At 43.5% G+C, this 20,474-nt stretch overlaps 1 long non-coding RNA gene across 6 annotated transcripts in view; it reads right to left on the bottom strand.

Annotated features, from left to right (window-relative positions):
* The window catches only part of LOC137217935 (uncharacterized), a 1,539,267-nt gene that overhangs the window by 872,986 nt on the left and 645,807 nt on the right, over nucleotides 1–20,474 (bottom strand). The window lies entirely within an intron of this gene.

Raw genomic sequence — 20,474 nt, 5'->3', positions numbered from 1 at the left:
GGCCAAAAAGGGCGTATGCGTTTTTTCCTGAATATATTCAGGAAAAAACGCATACGCACTTTTTGGCCAACCAAGCAAGCTTGCAAAGGAAATCTGCACTACAATGAAGTCTCACTGTCCCCCGGTCAAAAGGGCCATCTGAAAAAAGTGTAAAATCCAGAAAGGCAGGACAGGCCATGGAGAACTGGGAGCCTTGTTATGCTGATGGGCGGGATGTAAATTGCCAACAGCCACTCTGGAGAATTGTATGGTGTTTCCTGAAACATCTAAAAAACAAAGCAACAGAGCCTAGGGCACTTCCACTTATGGTCCTATAGATTAGGGAAATTAAAATCAAAAAGACACAGTCACCCCAAAGTTTGGGATGGCTATGTTTACAAGAACCTCATTTACGGTACAAGTTCAATATCGCAGAAAGCGAAAAATGGATAAAGAAGTTGTGGTACTTACGTACAATGCAATATCACTCAGCAATGAAATCTATGTCATCAGGCCAGTAGCAGCATAATGAGTGGATTCAGGTACGATGATTCTAAGTGAAATAAATCACACAGAAAAAGAAACATCATAAGGTATCACTAATACACGGAATGTAAACATGTCTACACAGGAACTGAATTACAAAACAGAATAGGGTCTCAAATGAAGAAAACCAACTTACGCTTGCTTAAGAGGAAAGGTTAATTGGGGTGCTGCATAAAACCAGAGATTGAAATTAACACAGATACCTTTCCATAAGCCAAATATGTAATAGACAAGAGCTACTGCTTGCTCAACGAAGTGGACTCAACACCACATATTAAACGCCTAAGAATATACCTAACTAGTAAGAATCTTAAAACCTATGGATTTATATGTCTCCGAAAGAGAATCAAGCGTGTGTACAGCGGCATAAACGCAGCAGTGATAGGATTGGTGAGGTTCGGTGAGCAAATGCAGACCCTTTGAAGTCATATTGCATGGTACCCATTCCATGCGTCTCAACTCTCCAGGTAAGGGATTCTTCCTTCAGCTAAAACATGCATGTGGAACCCAGAGTATGATCCACCGTGTGATCGGGAAACGTGTTCATATGTGTCTCAGTTTTCGTCCCCTGGTACTCGGGTGCAACATTCCAGACGCTTTACTAACACTCTCCCCACTTGGAGAGTCAGTGCCTTTAACCTCCTGTTTGGCCCAGTTTGCAATTTCTGCGGAAAATGAACAGGAATAGGGAGAACCAATGAGAGACTAGCTGGAGGTGTCTGGACGGGCAAATTTAACTCTCATTTCCCACCAGGAAGAGGAATTAACCAAAGGCTCAGCGAGCCATGCCGGAACCACACTAGGGCCTGAAGCAATCCTGCGGTGTTGTGGCCAGCTCACAAGAAAGCGAGTTGAAGAAAGGAGCTCAGGGGCACTGTAATTCACAAACCTGCAGAGTTATAAATGACAGCTATCGTCCAAAAATATATTGAAGTAAGGCTGCCAAGAGGACTTGAAAGCGGGGCAGAATTGCAGGAAACCGATTTCAGGAGGTAGACTGGAATTGCATGTAAAGCATAGGAAAAGAGGCAGAACGTCCACAATGATGCACTTGGCCAAAAAGGGCGTATGCGTTTTTTCCTGAATATATTCAGGAAAAAACGCATACGCCCTTTTTGGCCAACCAAGCAAGCTTGCAAAGGAAATCTGCACTACAATGAAGTCTCACTGCCCCCCGGTCAAAAGGGCCATCTGACAAAAGTGTAAAATCCAGAAAGGCAGGACAGACCATGGAGAACTGGGAGCCTAGTTAGGCTGATGTGCGGGATGTAAATTGCCAACAGCCACTCTGGAGAAGTGTATGGTGTTTCCTGAAACATCTAAAAAACAAAGCAACAGAGCCTAGGGCACTTCCACTTATGGTCCTATAGCTTAGGGAAATTAAAATCAAAAAGACACAGACACCCCAATGTTCGGGACGGCTCTGTTTACAAGAACCTCGTTTACGGTAGAAGTTCAATATCGCAGAAAGCGAAAAATGGATAAAGAAGTTGTGGTACTTACGTACAATGCAATATCACTCAGCAATGAAATCTATGTCATCAGGCCAGTAGCAGCATAATGAGTGGATTCAGGTACGATGATTCTAAGTGAAATAAATCACACAGAAAAAGAAACATCATAAGGTATCACTAATACACGGAATGTAAACATGTCTACACAGGAACTGAATTACAAAACAGAATAGGGTCTCAAATGAAGAAAACCAACTTACGCTTGCTTAAGAGGAAAGGTTAATTGGGGTGCTGCATAAAACCAGAGATTGAAATTAACACAGATACCTTTCCATAAGCCAAATATGTAATAGACAAGAGCTACTGCTTGCTCAACGAAGTGGACTCAACACCACATATTAAACGCCTAAGAATATACTTGACTAGTAAGAATCTTAAAACCTATGGATTTATATGTCTCCGAAAGAGAATCAAGCGTGTGTACAGCGGCATAAACGCAGCAGTGATAGGATTGGTGAGGTTCGGTGAGCAAATGCAGACCCTTTGAAGTCATATTGCATGGTACCCATTCCATGCGTCTCAACTCTCCAGGTAAGGGATTCTTCCTTCAGCTAAAACATGCATGTGGAACCCAGAGTATGATCCACCATGTGATCGGGAAACGTGTTCATATGTGTCTCAGTTTTCGTCCCCTGGTACTCGGGTGCAACATTCCAGACGCTTTACTAACACTCTCCCCACTTGGAGAGTCAGTGCCTTTAACCTCCTGTTTGGCCCAGTTTGCAATTTCTGCGGAAAATGAACAGGAATAGGGAGAACCAATGAGAGACTAGCTGGAGGTGTCTGGACGGGCAAATTTAACTCTCATTTCCCACCAGGAAGAGGAATTAACCAAAGGCTCAGCGAGCCATGCCGGAACCACACTAGGGCCTGAAGCAATCCTGCGGTGTTGTGGCCAGCTCACAAGAAAGCGAGTTGAAGAAAGGAGCTCAGGGGCACTGTAATTCACAAACCTGCAGAGTTATAAATGACAGCTATCGTCCAAAAATATATTGAAGTAAGGCTGCCAAGAGGACTTGAAAGCGGGGCAGAATTGCAGGAAACCGATTTCAGGAGGTAGACTGGAATTGCATGTAAAGCATAGGAAAAGAGGCAGAACGTCCACAATGATGCACTTGGCCAAAAAGGGCGTATGCGTTTTTTCCTGAATATATTCAGGAAAAAACGCATACGCCCTTTTTGGCCAACCAAGCAAGCTTGCAAAGGAAATCTGCACTACAATGAAGTCTCACTGCCCCCCGGTCAAAAGGGCCATCTGACAAAAGTGTAAAATCCAGAAAAGCAGGACAGGCCATGGAGAACTGGGAGCCTTGTTATGCTGATGGGCGGGATGTAAATTGCCAACAGCCACTCTGGAGAAGTGTATGGTGTTTCCTGAAACATCTAAAAAACAAAGCAACAGAGCCTAGGGCACTTCCACTTATGGTGCTATAGATTAGGGAAATTAAAATCAAAAAGACACAGCCACCCCAAAGTTTGGGACGGCTCTGTTTACAAGAACCTCATTTACGGTACAAGTTCAATATCGCAGAAAGCGAAAAATGGATAAAGAAGTTGTGGTACTTACGTACAATGCAATATCACTCAGCAATGAAATCTATGTCATCAGGCCAGTAGAAGCATAATGAGTGGATTCAGGTACGATGATTCTAAGTGAAATAAGTCACACAGAAAAAGAAACATCATAAGGTATCTCTACTACACGGAATGTAAACTTGCCTACACAGGAACTGAATTACAAAAGAGAATAGGGTCTCAAATGTAGAAAACCAACTTATGCTTGCTTAAGGGGAAAGGTGAGTTGGGGTGCTGCATAAAACCAGAGATTGAAATTAGCATAGATACCTTTCCATAAGTCAAATATGTAATAGACAAGAGCTACTGCTTGCTCAACGAAGTGGACTCAACACCCCATATTAAACGCCTAAGAATATACCTGACTAGTAAGAATCTTAAAACCTATGGATTTATATGTCTCCGAAAGAGAATCCAGCGTGTGTACAGCGGCATAAACGCAGCAGTGATAGGATTGGTGAGGTTCGGTGAGCAAATGCAGACCCTTTGAAGTCATATTGCATGGTACCCATTCCATGGTTCTCAACTCTCCAGGTTTAAGGGATTCTTCCTTCAGCTAAAACATGCATGTGGAACCCAGAGTATGATCCACCGTGTGATCGGGAAACGTGTTCAAATGTGTCTCAGTTTTCGTACCCTGGTACTCGGGTGCAACATTCCAGACGCTTTCCTAACACTCTCCCCACTTGGAGAGTCAGCGCCTTTAACCTCCTGTTTGGCCCAGTGTGCAATTTCTGCGGAAAATGAACAGGAATAGGGAAAACCAATGACAGACTAGCTGGAGGTGTCTGGACGGGCAAATTTAACTCTCATTTCCCACCAGGAAGAGGAATTAACCAAAGGCTCAGCGAGCCATGCCGGAACCACACTAGGGCCTGAAGCAATCCTGCGGTGTTGCGGCCAGCTCACAAGAAAGCCAGTTGAAAAAAGGAGCTCAGGGGCACTGTAATTCACAAAACTTCAGAGTTATAAATGACAGCTATCGTCCAAAAATATATTGAAGGAAGGCTGCCAAGAGGACTTGAAAGCGGGGCAGAATTGCAGGAAACCGATTTCAGGAGGTAGACTGGAATTGCATGTAAAGCATAGGAAAAGAGGCAGAATGTCCACAATGATGCACTTGGCCAAAAAGGGCGTATGTGTTTTTTCCTGAATATATTCCTGAATATATTCAGGAAAAAACGCATACGCCCTTTTTGGCCAACCAAGCAAGCTTGCAAAGGAAATCTGCACTACAATGAAGTCTCACTGCCCCCCGGTCAAAAGGGCCATCTGAAAAAAGTGTAAAATCCAGAAAGGCAGGACAGGCCATGGAGAACTGGGAGCCTTGTTATGCTGATGGGCGGGATGTAAATTGCCAACAGCCACTCTGGAGAATTGTATGGTGTTTCCTGAAACATCTAAAAAACAAAGCAACAGAGCCTAGGGCACTTCCACTTATGGTCCTATAGATTAGGGAAATTAAAATCAAAAAGACACAGTCACCCCAAAGTTTGGGATGGCTATGTTTACAAGAACCTCATTTACGGTACAAGTTCAATATCGCAGAAAGCGAAAAATGGATAAAGAAGTTGTGGTACTTACGTACAATGCAATATCACTCAGCAATGAAATCTATGTCATCAGGACAGTAGCAGCATAATGAGTGAATTCAGGTACGATGATTCTAAGTAAAATAAGTCACACAGAAAAAGAAACATCATAAGGTATCACTAATACACGGAATGTAAACTTGGCTACACAGGAACTGAATTACAAAACAGAATAGGGTCTCAAATGTAGAAAACCAACTTATGCTTGCTTAAGGGGAAAGGTGAGTTGGGGTGCTGCATAAAACCAGAGATTGAAATTAGCACAGATACATTTCCATAAGTCAAATATGTAATAGACAAGAGCTACTGCTTGCTCAACGAAGTGGACTCAACACCCCATATTAAACGCCTAAGAATATACCTGACTAGTAAGAATCTTAAAGCCTAGGGATTTATATGTCTCCGAAAGAGAATCCAGCGTGTGTACAGCGGCATAAACGCAGCAGTGATAGGATTGGTGAGGTTCGGTGAGCAAATGCAGACCCTTTGAAGTCATATTGCATGGTACCCATTCCATGCGTCTCAACTCTCCATGTAAGGGATTCTTCCTTCAGCTAAAACATGCATGTGGAACCCAGAGTATGATCCACCATGTGATCGGGAAACGTGTTCATATGTGTCTCAGTTTTCGTCCCCTGGTACTCGGGTGCAACATTCCAGACGCTTTACTAACACTCTACCCACTTGGAGAGTCAGTGCCTTTAACCTCCTGTTTGGCCCAGTTTGCAATTTCTGTGGAAAATTAACAGGAATAGAGAGAACCAATGACAGACTAGCTGGAGGTGTCTGGACGGGCAAATTTAACTCTCATTTCCCACCAGGAAGAGGAATTAACCAAAGGCTCAGCGAGCCATGCTGAAACTACACTAGGGCCTGAAGCAATCCTGCGGTGTTGCGGCCAGCTCACAAAAAGCGAGTTTAAGAAAGAAGCTCAGGGGCACTGTAAGTCACAAACCTGCAGAGTTATAAATGACAGCTATCATCCAAAAATATATTGAAGTAAGGCTGCCAAGAGGACTTGAAAGCGGGGCAGAATTGCAGGAAACCGATTTCAGGAGGTAGACTGGAATTGCATGAAAAGCATAGGAAAAGAGGCAGAACGTCCACAATGATGCACTTGGCCAAAAAGGGCGTATGCGTTTTTTCCTGAATATATTCAGGAAAAAACGCATACGCCCTTTTTGGCCAACCAAGCAAGCTTGCAAAGGAAATCTGCACTACAATGAAGTCTCACTGCCCCGCAGTCAAAAGGGCCATCTGAAAAAAGTGTAAAATCCAGAAAGGCAGGACAGGCCATGGAGAACTGGGAGCCTTCTTATGCTGATGGGCGGGATGTAAATTGCAAACAGCCACTCTGGAGAAGTGTATGGTGTTTCCTGAAACATCTAAAAAACAAAGCAACAGAGCCTAGGGCACTTCCACTTATGGTCCTATAGCTTAGGGAAATTAAAATCAAAAAGACACAGCCACCCCAAAGTTCGGGACGGCTCTGTTTACAAGAACCTCGTTTACGGTACAAGTTCAATATCGCAGAAAGCGAAAAATGGATAAAGAAGTTGTGGTACTTACGTACAATGCAATATCACTCAGCAATGAAATCTATGTCATCAGGCCAGTAGCAGCATAATGAGTGGATTCAGGTACGATGATTCTAAGTGAAATAAATCACACAGAAAAAGAAACATCATAAGGTATCACTAATACACGGAATGTAAACATGTCTACACAGGAACTGAATTACAAAACAGAATAGGGTCTCAAATGTAGAAAACCAACTTACGCTTGCTTAAGAGGAAAGGTTAATTGGGGTGCTGCATAAAACCAGAGATTGAAATTAACACAGATACCTTTCCATAAGCCAAATATGTAATAGACAAGAGCTACTGCTTGCTCAACGAAGTGGACTCAACACCACATATTAAACGCCTAAGAATATACCTGACTAGTAAGAATCTTAAAACCTATGGATTTATATGTCTCCGAAAGAGAATCAAGCGTGTTTACAGCGGCATAAACGCAGCAGTGATAGGATTGGTGAGGTTCGGTGAGCAAATGCAGACCCTTTGAAGTCATATTGCATGGTACCCATTCCATGCGTCTCAACTCTCCAGGTAAGGGATTCTTCCTTCAGCTAAAACATGCATGTGGAACCCAGAGTATGATCCACCGTGTGATCGGGAAACGTGTTCATATGTGTCTCAGATTTCGTCCCCTGGTACTCGGGTGCAACATTCCAGACGCTTTACTAACACTCTCCCCACTTGGAGAGTCAGTGCCTTTAACCTCCTGTTTGGCCCAGTTTGCAATTTCTGCGGAAAATGAACAGGAATAGGGAGAACCAATGAGAGACTAGCTGGAGGTGTCTGGACGGGCAAATTTAACTCTCATTTCCCACCAGGAAGAGGAATTAACCAAAGGCTCAGCGAGCCATGCCGGAAACACACTAGGGCCTGAAGCAATCCTGCGGTGTTGTGGCCAGCTCACAAGAAAGCGAGTTGAAGAAAGGAGCTCAGGGGCACTGTAATTCACAAACCTGCAGAGTTATAAATGACAGCTATCGTCCAAAAATATATTGAAGTAAGGCTGCCAAGAGGACTTGAAAGCGGGGCAGAATTGCAGGAAACCGATTTGAGGAGGTAGACTGGAATTGGATGTAAAGCATAGGAAAAGAGGCAGAACGTCCACAATGATGCACTTGGCCAAAAAGGGCGTATGCGTTTTTTCCTGAATATATTCAGGAAAAAACGCATACGCCCTTTTTGGCCAACCAAGCAAGCTTGCAAAGGAAATCTGCACTACAATGAAGTCTCACTGCCCCCCGGTCAAAAGGGCCATCTGAAAAAAGTGTAAAATCCAGAAAGGCAGGACAGACCATGGAGAACTGGGAGCCTAGTTAGGCTGATGGGCGGGATGTAAATTGCCAACAGCCACTCTGGAGAAGTGTATGGTGTTTCCTGAAACATCTAAAAAACAAAGCAACAGAGCCTAGGGCACTTCCACTTATGGTCCTATAGCTTAGGGAAATTAAAATCAAAAAGACACAGACACCCCAAAGTTCGGGACGGCTATGTTTACAAGAACCTCGTTTACGGTAGAAGTTCAATATCGCAGAAAGCGAAAAATGGATAAAGAAGTTGTGGTACTTACGTACAATGCAATATCACTCAGCAATGAAATCTATGTCATCAGGCCAGTAGCAGCATAATGAGTGGATTCAGGTACGATGATTCTAAGTGAAATAAATCACACAGAAAAAGAAACATCATAAGGTATCACTAATACACGGAATGTAAACATGTCTACACAGGAACTGAATTACAAAACAGAATAGGGTCTCAAATGAAGAAAACCAACTTACGCTTGCTTAAGAGGAAAGGTTAATTGGGGTGCTGCATAAAACCAGAGATTGAAATTAACACAGATACCTTTCCATAAGCCAAATATGTAATAGACAAGAGCTACTGCTTGCTCAACGAAGTGGACTCAACACCACATATTAAACGCCTAAGAATATACTTGACTAGTAAGAATCTTAAAACCTATGGATTTATATGTCTCCGAAAGAGAATCAAGCGTGTGTACAGCGGCATAAACGCAGCAGTGATAGGATTGGTGAGGTTCGGTGAGCAAATGCAGACCCTTTGAAGTCATATTGCATGGTACCCATTCCATGCGTCTCAACTCTCCAGGTAAGGGATTCTTCCTTCAGCTAAAACATGCATGTGGAACCCAGAGTATGATCCACCATGTGATCGGGAAACGTGTTCATATGTGTCTCAGTTTTCGTCCCCTGGTACTCGGGTGCAACATTCCAGACGCTTTACTAACACTCTCCCCACTTGGAGAGTCAGTGCCTTTAACCTCCTGTTTGGCCCAGTTTGCAATTTCTGCGGAAAATGAACAGGAATAGGGAGAACCAATGAGAGACTAGCTGGAGGTGTCTGGACGGGCAAATTTAACTCTCATTTCCCACCAGGAAGAGGAATTAACCAAAGGCTCAGCGAGCCATGCCGGAACCACACTAGGGCCTGAAGCAATACTGCGGTGTTGTGGCCAGCTCACAAGAAAGCGAGTTGAAGAAAGGAGCTCAGGGGCACTGTAATTCACAAACCTGCAGAGTTATAAATGACAGCTATCGTCCAAAAATATATTGAAGTAAGGCTGCCAAGAGGACTTGAAAGCGGGGCAGAATTGCAGGAAACCGATTTCAGGAGGTAGACTGGAATTGCATGTAAAGCATAGGAAAAGAGGCAGAACGTCCACAATGATGCACTTGGCCAAAAAGGGCGTATGCGTTTTTTCCTGAATATATTCAGGAAAAAACGCATACGCCCTTTTTGGCCAACCAAGCAAGCTTGCAAAGGAAATCTGCACTACAATGAAGTCTCACTGCCCCCCGGTCAAAAGGGCCATCTGACAAAAGTGTAAAATCCAGAAAAGCAGGACAGGCCATGGAGAACTGGGAGCCTTGTTATGCTGATGGGCGGGATGTAAATTGCCAACAGCCACTCTGGAGAAGTGTATGGTGTTTCCTGAAACATCTAAAAAACAAAGCAACAGAGCCTAGGGCACTTCCACTTATGGTGCTATAGATTAGGGAAATTAAAATCAAAAAGACACAGCCACCCCAAAGTTTGGGACGGCTCTGTTTACAAGAACCTCATTTACGGTACAAGTTCAATATCGCAGAAAGCGAAAAATGGATAAAGAAGTTGTGGTACTTACGTACAATGCAATATCACTCAGCAATGAAATCTATGTCATCAGGCCAGTAGAAGCATAATGAGTGGATTCAGGTACGATGATTCTAAGTGAAATAAGTCACACAGAAAAAGAAACATCATAAGGTATCTCTACTACACGGAATGTAAACTTGGCTACACAGGAACTGAATTACAAAAGAGAATAGGGTCTCAAATGTAGAAAACCAACTTATGCTTGCTTAAGGGGAAAGGTGAGTTGGGGTGCTGCATAAAACCAGAGATTGAAATTAGCATAGATACCTTTCCATAAGTCAAATATGTAATAGACAAGAGCTACTGCTTGCTCAACGAAGTGGACTCAACACCCCATATTAAACGCCTAAGAATATACCTGACTAGTAAGAATCTTAAAACCTATGGATTTATATGTCTCCGAAAGAGAATCCAGCGTGTGTACAGCGGCATAAACGCAGCAGTGATAGGATTGGTGAGGTTCGGTGAGCAAATGCAGACCCTTTGAAGTCATATTGCATGGTACCCATTCCATGGTTCTCAACTCTCCAGGTTTAAGGGATTCTTCCTTCAGCTAAAACATGCATGTGGAACCCAGAGTATGATCCACCGTGTGATCGGGAAACGTGTTCAAATGTGTCTCAGTTTTCGTACCCTGGTACTCGGGTGCAACATTCCAGACGCTTTCCTAACACTCTCCCCACTTGGAGAGTCAGCGCCTTTAACCTCCTGTTTGGCCCAGTGTGCAATTTCTGCGGAAAATGAACAGGAATAGGGAAAACCAATGACAGACTAGCTGGAGGTGTCTGGACGGGCAAATTTAACTCTCATTTCCCACCAGGAAGAGGAATTAACCAAAGGCTCAGCGAGCCATGCCGGAACCACACTAGGGCCTGAAGCAATCCTGCGGTGTTGCGGCCAGCTCACAAGAAAGCCAGTTGAAAAAAGGAGCTCAGGGGCACTGTAATTCACAAAACTTCAGAGTTATAAATGACAGCTATCGTCCAAAAATATATTGAAGGAAGGCTGCCAAGAGGACTTGAAAGCGGGGCAGAATTGCAGGAAACCGATTTCAGGAGGTAGACTGGAATTGCATGTAAAGCATAGGAAAAGAGGCAGAATGTCCACAATGATGCACTTGGCCAAAAAGGGCGTATGTGTTTTTTCCTGAATATATTCCTGAATATATTCAGGAAAAAACGCATACGCCCTTTTTGGCCAACCAAGCAAGCTTGCAAAGGAAATCTGCACTACAATGAAGTCTCACTGCCCCCCGGTCAAAAGGGCCATCTGAAAAAAGTGTAAAATCCAGAAAGGCAGGACAGGCCATGGAGAACTGGGAGCCTTGTTATGCTGATGGGCGGGATGTAAATTGCCAACAGCCACTCTGGAGAATTGTATGGTGTTTCCTGAAACATCTAAAAAACAAAGCAACAGAGCCTAGGGCACTTCCACTTATGGTCCTATAGATTAGGGAAATTAAAATCAAAAAGACACAGTCACCCCAAAGTTTGGGATGGCTATGTTTACAAGAACCTCATTTACGGTACAAGTTCAATATCGCAGAAAGCGAAAAATGGATAAAGAAGTTGTGGTACTTACGTACAATGCAATATCACTCAGCAATGAAATCTATGTCATCAGGACAGTAGCAGCATAATGAGTGAATTCAGGTACGATGATTCTAAGTAAAATAAGTCACACAGAAAAAGAAACATCATAAGGTATCACTAATACACGGAATGTAAACTTGGCTACACAGGAACTGAATTACAAAACAGAATAGGGTCTCAAATGTAGAAAACCAACTTATGCTTGCTTAAGGGGAAAGGTGAGTTGGGGTGCTGCATAAAACCAGAGATTGAAATTAGCACAGATACATTTCCATAAGTCAAATATGTAATAGACAAGAGCTACTGCTTGCTCAACGAAGTGGACTCAACACCCCATATTAAACGCCTAAGAATATACCTGACTAGTAAGAATCTTAAAGCCTAGGGATTTATATGTCTCCGAAAGAGAATCCAGCGTGTGTACAGCGGCATAAACGCAGCAGTGATAGGATTGGTGAGGTTCGGTGAGCAAATGCAGACCCTTTGAAGTCATATTGCATGGTACCCATTCCATGCGTCTCAACTCTCCATGTAAGGGATTCTTCCTTCAGCTAAAACATGCATGTGGAACCCAGAGTATGATCCACCATGTGATCGGGAAACGTGTTCATATGTGTCTCAGTTTTCGTCCCCTGGTACTCGGGTGCAACATTCCAGACGCTTTACTAACACTCTACCCACTTGGAGAGTCAGTGCCTTTAACCTCCTGTTTGGCCCAGTTTGCAATTTCTGTGGAAAATTAACAGGAATAGAGAGAACCAATGACAGACTAGCTGGAGGTGTCTGGACGGGCAAATTTAACTCTCATTTCCCACCAGGAAGAGGAATTAACCAAAGGCTCAGCGAGCCATGCTGAAACTACACTAGGGCCTGAAGCAATCCTGCGGTGTTGCGGCCAGCTCACAAAAAGCGAGTTTAAGAAAGAAGCTCAGGGGCACTGTAAGTCACAAACCTGCAGAGTTATAAATGACAGCTATCATCCAAAAATATATTGAAGTAAGGCTGCCAAGAGGACTTGAAAGCGGGGCAGAATTGCAGGAAACCGATTTCAGGAGGTAGACTGGAATTGCATGAAAAGCATAGGAAAAGAGGCAGAACGTCCACAATGATGCACTTGGCCAAAAAGGGCGTATGCGTTTTTTCCTGAATATATTCAGGAAAAAACGCATACGCCCTTTTTGGCCAACCAAGCAAGCTTGCAAAGGAAATCTGCACTACAATGAAGTCTCACTGCCCCGCAGTCAAAAGGGCCATCTGAAAAAAGTGTAAAATCCAGAAAGGCAGGACAGGCCATGGAGAACTGGGAGCCTTCTTATGCTGATGGGCGGGATGTAAATTGCAAACAGCCACTCTGGAGAAGTGTATGGTGTTTCCTGAAACATCTAAAAAACAAAGCAACAGAGCCTAGGGCACTTCCACTTATGGTCCTATAGCTTAGGGAAATTAAAATCAAAAAGACACAGCCACCCCAAAGTTCGGGACGGCTCTGTTTACAAGAACCTCGTTTACGGTACAAGTTCAATATCGCAGAAAGCGAAAAATGGATAAAGAAGTTGTGGTACTTACGTACAATGCAATATCACTCAGCAATGAAATCTATGTCATCAGGCCAGTAGCAGCATAATGAGTGGATTCAGGTACGATGATTCTAAGTGAAATAAATCACACAGAAAAAGAAACATCATAAGGTATCACTAATACACGGAATGTAAACATGTCTACACAGGAACTGAATTACAAAACAGAATAGGGTCTCAAATGTAGAAAACCAACTTACGCTTGCTTAAGAGGAAAGGTTAATTGGGGTGCTGCATAAAACCAGAGATTGAAATTAACACAGATACCTTTCCATAAGCCAAATATGTAATAGACAAGAGCTACTGCTTGCTCAACGAAGTGGACTCAACACCACATATTAAACGCCTAAGAATATACCTGACTAGTAAGAATCTTAAAACCTATGGATTTATATGTCTCCGAAAGAGAATCAAGCGTGTTTACAGCGGCATAAACGCAGCAGTGATAGGATTGGTGAGGTTCGGTGAGCAAATGCAGACCCTTTGAAGTCATATTGCATGGTACCCATTCCATGCGTCTCAACTCTCCAGGTAAGGGATTCTTCCTTCAGCTAAAACATGCATGTGGAACCCAGAGTATGATCCACCGTGTGATCGGGAAACGTGTTCATATGTGTCTCAGATTTCGTCCCCTGGTACTCGGGTGCAACATTCCAGACGCTTTACTAACACTCTCCCCACTTGGAGAGTCAGTGCCTTTAACCTCCTGTTTGGCCCAGTTTGCAATTTCTGCGGAAAATGAACAGGAATAGGGAGAACCAATGAGAGACTAGCTGGAGGTGTCTGGACGGGCAAATTTAACTCTCATTTCCCACCAGGAAGAGGAATTAACCAAAGGCTCAGCGAGCCATGCCGGAAACACACTAGGGCCTGAAGCAATCCTGCGGTGTTGTGGCCAGCTCACAAGAAAGCGAGTTGAAGAAAGGAGCTCAGGGGCACTGTAATTCACAAACCTGCAGAGTTATAAATGACAGCTATCGTCCAAAAATATATTGAAGTAAGGCTGCCAAGAGGACTTGAAAGCGGGGCAGAATTGCAGGAAACCGATTTCAGGAGGTAGACTGGAATTGGATGTAAAGCATAGGAAAAGAGGCAGAACGTCCACAATGATGCACTTGGCCAAAAAGGGCGTATGCGTTTTTTCCTGAATATATTCAGGAAAAAACGCATACGCCCTTTTTGGCCAACCAAGCAAGCTTGCAAAGGAAATCTGCACTACAATGAAGTCTCACTGCCCCCCGGTCAAAAGGGCCATCTGAAAAAAGTGTAAAATCCATAAAGGCAGGACAGGCCATGGAGAACTGGGAGCCTTCTTATGCTGATGGGCGGGATGTAAATTGCCAAAAGCCACTCTGGAGAAGTGTATGGTGTTTCCTGAAACATCTAAAAAACAAAGCAACAGAGCCTAGGGCACTTCCACTTATGGTCCTATAGATTAGGGAAATTAAAATCAAAAAGACACAGCCACCCCAAAGTTTGGGACGGCTCTGTTTACAAGAACCTCATTTACGGTACAAGTTCAATATCGCAGAAAACGAAAAATGGATAAAGAAGTTGTGGTACTTACGTACAATGCAATATCACTCAGCAATGAAATCTATGTCATCAGGCCAGTAGCAGCATAATGAGTGGATTCAGGTACGATGATTCTAAGTGAAATAAGTCACACATAAAAAGAAGCATCATAAGATATCACTAATACACGGAATGTAAACTTGGCTACACAGGAACTGAATTACAAAACAGAATAGGGTCTCAAATGTAGAAAACCAACTTATGCTTGCTTAAGGGGAAAGGTGAGTTGGGGTGCTGCATAAAACCAGAGATTGAAATTAGCACAGATACCTTTCCATAAGTCAAATATGTAATAGACAAGAGCTACTGCTTCCTTAACGAAGTGGACTCAACACCCCATATTAAACGCCTAAGAATATACCTGACTAGTAAGAATCTTAAAACCTATGGATTTATATGTCTCTGAAAGAGAATCCAGCGTGTGTACAGCGGCATAAACGCAGCAGTGATAGGATTGGTGAGGTTCGGTGAGCAAATGCAGACCCTTTGAAGTCATATTGCATGGTACCCATTCCATGGTTCTCAACTCTCCAGGTTTAAGGGATTCTTCCTTCAGCTAAAACATGCATGTGGAACCCAGAGTATGATCCACCGTGTGATCGGGAAACGTGTTCAAATGTGTCTCAGTTTTCGTACCCTGGTACTCGGGTGCAACATTCCAGATGCTTTACTAACACTCTCCCCACTTGGAGAGTCAGTGCCTTTAACCTCCTGTTTGGCCCAGTTTGCAATTTCTGCGGAAAATGAACAGGAATAGGGAGAACCAATGAGAGACTAGCTGGAGGTGTCTGGACGGGCAAATTTAACTCTCATTTCCCACCAGGAAGAGGAATTAACCAAAGGCTCAGCGAGCCATGCCAGAACCACACTAGGGCCTGAAGCAATCCTGCGGTGTTGCGGCCAGCTCACAAAAAAGCCAGTTGAAAAAAGGAGCTCAGGGGCACTGTAATTCACAAAGCTTCAGAGTTATAAATGACAGCTATCGTCCAAAAATATATTGAAGTAAGGCTGCCAAGAGGACTTGAAAGCGGGGCAGAATTGCAGGAAACCGATTTCAGGAGGTAGACTGGAATTGCATGTAAAGCATAGGAAAAGAGGCAGAACGTCCACAATGATGCACTTGGCCAAAAAGGGCGTATGCGTTTTTTCCTGAATATATTCAGGAAAAAACGCATACGCCCTTTTTGGCCAACCAAGCAAGCTTGCAAAGGAAATCTGCACTACAATGAAGTCTCACTGCCCCCCGGTCAAAAGGGCCATCTGAAAAAAGTGTAAAATCCAGAAAGGCAGGACAGGCCATGGAGAACTGGGAGCCTTCTTATGCTGATGGGCGGGATGTAAATTGCCAACAACCACTCTGGAGAAGTGTATGGTGTTTCCTGAAACATCTAAAAAACCAAACCAACAGAGCCTAGGGCACTTCCACTTATGGTCCTATAGATTAGGGAAATTAAAATCAAAAAGACACAGTCACCCCAAAGTTTGGGACGGCTCTGTTTACAAGAACCTCATTTACGGTACAAGTTCAATATCGCAGAAAGCGAAAAATGGATAAAGAAGTTGTGGTACTTACGTACAATGCAATATCACTCAGCAATGAAATCTATGTCATCAGGACAGTAGCAGCATAATGAGTGAATTCAGGTACGATGATTCTAAGTAAAATAAGTCACACAGAAAAAGAAACATCATAAGGTATCACTAATACACGGAATGTAAACTTGGCTACACAGGAACTGAATTACAAAACAGAATAGGGTCTCAAATGTAGAAAACCAACTTATGCTTGCTTAAGGGGAAAGGTGAGTTGGGGTGCTGCATAAAACCAGAGATTGAAATTAGCACAGATACATTTCCATAAGTCAAATATGTAATAGACAAGAGCTACTGCTTGCTCAACGAAGTGGACTCAACACCCCATATTAAACGCCTAAGAATATACCTGACTAGTAAGAATCTTAAAGCCTATGGATTTATATGTCTCCGAAAGAGAATCCAGCGTGTGTACAGCGGCATAAACGCAGCAGTGATAGGATTGGTGAGGTTCGGTGAGCAAATGCAGACCCTTTGAAGTCATATTGCATGGTACCCATTCCATGCGTCTCAACTCTCCATGTAAGGGATTCTTCCTTCAGCGAAAACATGCATGTGGAACCCAGAGTATGATCCACCATGCGATCGGGAAACGTGTTCATATGTGTCTCAGTTTTCGTCCCCTGGTACTCGGGTGCAACATTCCAGACGCTTTACTAACACTCTCCCCACTTGGAGAGTCAGTGCCTTTAACCTCCTGTTTGGCCCAGTTTGCAATTTCTGTGGAAAATTAACAGGAATAGAGAGAACCAATGACAGACTAGCTGGAGGTGTCTGGACGGGCAAATTTAACTCTCATTTCCCACCAGGAAGAGGAATTAACCAAAGGCTCAGCGAGCCATGCTGAAACTACACTAGGGCCTGAAGCAATGCTGCGGTGTTGCGGCCAGCTCACAAGAAAGCGAGTTGAAGAAAGAAGCTCAGGGGCACTGTAATTCACAAACCTGCAGAGTTAAAAATGACAGCTATCGTCCAAAAATATATTGAAGTAAGGCTGCCAAGAGGACTTGAAAGCGGGGCAGAATTGCAGGAAACCGATTTCAGGAGGTAGACTGGAATTGCATGAAAAGCATAGGAAAAGAGGCAGAACGTCCACAATGATGCACTTGGCCAAAAAGGGCGTATGCGTTTTTTCCTGAATATATTCAGGAAAAAACGCATACGCCCTTTTTGGCCAACCAAGCAAGCTTGCAAAGGAAATCTGCACTACAATGAAGTCTCACTGCCCCCCGGTCAAAAGGGCCATCTGAAAAAAGTGTAAAATCCAGAAAGGCAGGACAGGCCATGGAGAACTGGGAGCCTTCTTATGCTGATGGGCGGGATGTAAATTGCAAACAGCCACTCTGGAGAAGTGTATGGTGTTTCCTGAAACATCTAAAAAACAAAGCAACAGAGCCTAGGGCACTTCCACTTATGGTCCTATAGCTTAGGGAAATTAAAATCAAAAAGACACAGCCACCCCAAAGTTCGGGACGGCTCTGTTTACAAGAACCTCGTTTACGGTACAAGTTCAATATCGCAGAAAGCGAAAAATGGATAAAGAAGTTGTGGTACTTACGTACAATGCAATATCACTCAGCAATGAAATCTATGTCATCAGGCCAGTAGCAGCATAATGAGTGGATTCAGGTACGATGATTCTAAGTGAAATAAGTCACACATAAAAAGAAGCATCATAAGATATCACTAATACACGGAATGTAAACTTGGCTACACAGGAACTGAATTACAAAACAGAATAGGGTCTCAAATGTAGAAAACCAACTTATGCTTGCTTAAGGGGAAAGGTGAGTTGGGGTGCTGCATAAAACCAGAGATTGAAATTAGCACAGATACCTTTCCATAAGTCAAATATGTAATAGACAAGAGCTACTGCTTGCTCAACGAAGTGGACTCAACACCCCATATTAAACGCCTAAGAATATACCTGACTAGTAAGAATCTTAAAACCTATGGATTTATATGTCTCCGAAAGAGAATCCAGCGTGTGTACAGCGGCATAAACGCAGCAGTGATAGGATTGGTGAGGTTCGGTGAGCAAATGCAGACCCTTTGAAGTCATATTGCATGGTACCCATTCCATGGTTCTCAACTCTCCAGGTTTAAGGGATTCTTCCTTCAGCTAAAACATGCATGTGGAACCCAGAGTATGATCCACCGTGTGATCGGGAAACGTGTTCAAATGTGTCTCAGTTTTCGTCCCCTGGTACTCGGGTGCAACATTCCAGATGCTTTACTAACACTCTCCCCACTTGGAGAGTCAGCGCCTTTAACCTCCTGTTTGGCCCAGTGTGCAATTTCTGCGGAAAATGAACAGGAATAGGGAGAACCAATGACAGACTAGCTGGAGGTGTCTGGACGGGCAAATTTAACTCTCATTTCCCACCAGGAAGAGGAATTAACCAAAGGCTCAGCGAGCCATGCCGGAACCACACTAGGGCCTGAAGCAATCCTGCGGTGTTGCGGCCAGCTCACAAGAAAGCCAGTTGAAAAAAGGAGCTCAGGGGCACTGTAATTCACAAAACTTCAGAGTTATAAATGACAGCTATCGTCCAAAAATATATTGAAGTAAGGCTGCCAAGAGGACTTGAAAGCGGGGCAGAATTGCAGGAAACCGATTTCAGGAGGTAGACTGGAATTGCATGTAAAGCATAGGAAAAGAGGCAGAATGTCCACAATGATGCACTTGGCCAAAAAGGGCGTATGCGTTTTTTCCTGAATATATTCCTGAATATATTCAGGAAAAAACGCATACGCCCTTTTTGGCCAACCAAGCAAGCTTGCAAAGGAAATCTGCACTACAATGAAGTCTCACTGCCCCCCGGTCAAAAGGGCCATCTGAAAAAAGTGTAAAATCCAGAAAGGCAGGACAGGCCATGGAGAACTGGGAGCCTTGTTATGCTGATGGGCGGGATGTAAATTGCCAACAGCCACTCTGGAGAATTGTATGGTGTTTCCTGAAACATCTAAAAAACAAAGCAACAGAGCCTAGGGCACTTCCACTTATGGTCCTATAGATTAGGGAAATTAAAATCAAAAAGACACAGTCACCCCAAAGTTTGGGACGGCTATGTTTACAAGAACCTCATTTACGGTACAAGTTCAATATCGCAGAAAGCGAAAAATGGATAAAGAAGTTGTGGTACTTACGTACAATGCAATATCACTCAGCAATGAAATCTATGTCATCAGGACAGTAGCAGCATAATGAGTGAATTCAGGTACGTTGATTCTAAGTAAAATAAGTCACACAGAAAAAGAAACATCATAAGGTATCACTAATACACGGAATGTAAACTTGGCTACACAGGAACTGAAGTACAAAACAGAATAGGGTCTCAAATGTAGAAAACCAACTTATGCTTGCTTAAGGGGAAAGGTGAGTTGGGGTGCTGCATAAAACCAGAGATTGAAATTAGCACAGATACATTTCCATAAGTCAAATATGTAATAGACAAGAGCTACTGCTTGCTCAACGAAGTGGACTCAACACCCCATATTAAACGCCTAAGAATATACCTGACTAGTAAGAATCTTAAAGCCTATGGATTTATATGTCTCCGAAAGAGAATCAAGCGTGTGTACAGCGGCATAAACGCAGCAGTGATAGGATTGGTGAGGTTCGGTGAGCAAATGCAGACCCTTTGAAGTCATATTGCATGGTACCCTTTCCATGGTTCTCAACTCTCCAGGTTTAAGGGATTCTTCCTTCAGCTAAAACATGCATGTGGAACCCAGAGTATGATCCACCATGTGATCGGGAAACGTGTTCATATGTGTCTCAGTTTTCGTCCCCTGGTACTCGGGTGCAACATTCCAGACGCTTTACTAACACTCTCCCCACTTGGAGAGTCAGTGCCTTTAACCTCCTGTTTGGCCCAGTTTGCAATTTCTGTGGAAAATTAACAGGAATAGAGAGAACCAATGACAGACTAGCTGGAGGTGTCTGGACGGGCAAATTTAACTCTCATTTCCCACCAGGAAGAGGAATTAACCAAAGGCTCAGCGAGCCATGCCGAAACTACACTAGGGGCTGAAGCAATCCTGCGGTGTTGCGGCCAGCTCACAAGAAAGCGAGTTGAAGAAAGAAGCTCAGGGGCACTGTAATTCACAAACCTGCAGAGTTATAAATGACAGCTATCATCCAAAAATATATTGAAGTAAGGCTGCCAAGAGGACTTGAAAGCGGGGCAGA

This window comes from Pseudorca crassidens (assembly GCF_039906515.1).
Source record: "Pseudorca crassidens isolate mPseCra1 chromosome 1 unlocalized genomic scaffold, mPseCra1.hap1 SUPER_1_unloc_3, whole genome shotgun sequence".
Classification (NCBI taxonomy): domain Eukaryota; kingdom Metazoa; phylum Chordata; class Mammalia; order Artiodactyla; family Delphinidae; genus Pseudorca; species Pseudorca crassidens.
This window is presented reverse-complemented; position numbering and strand designations above follow the sequence as displayed.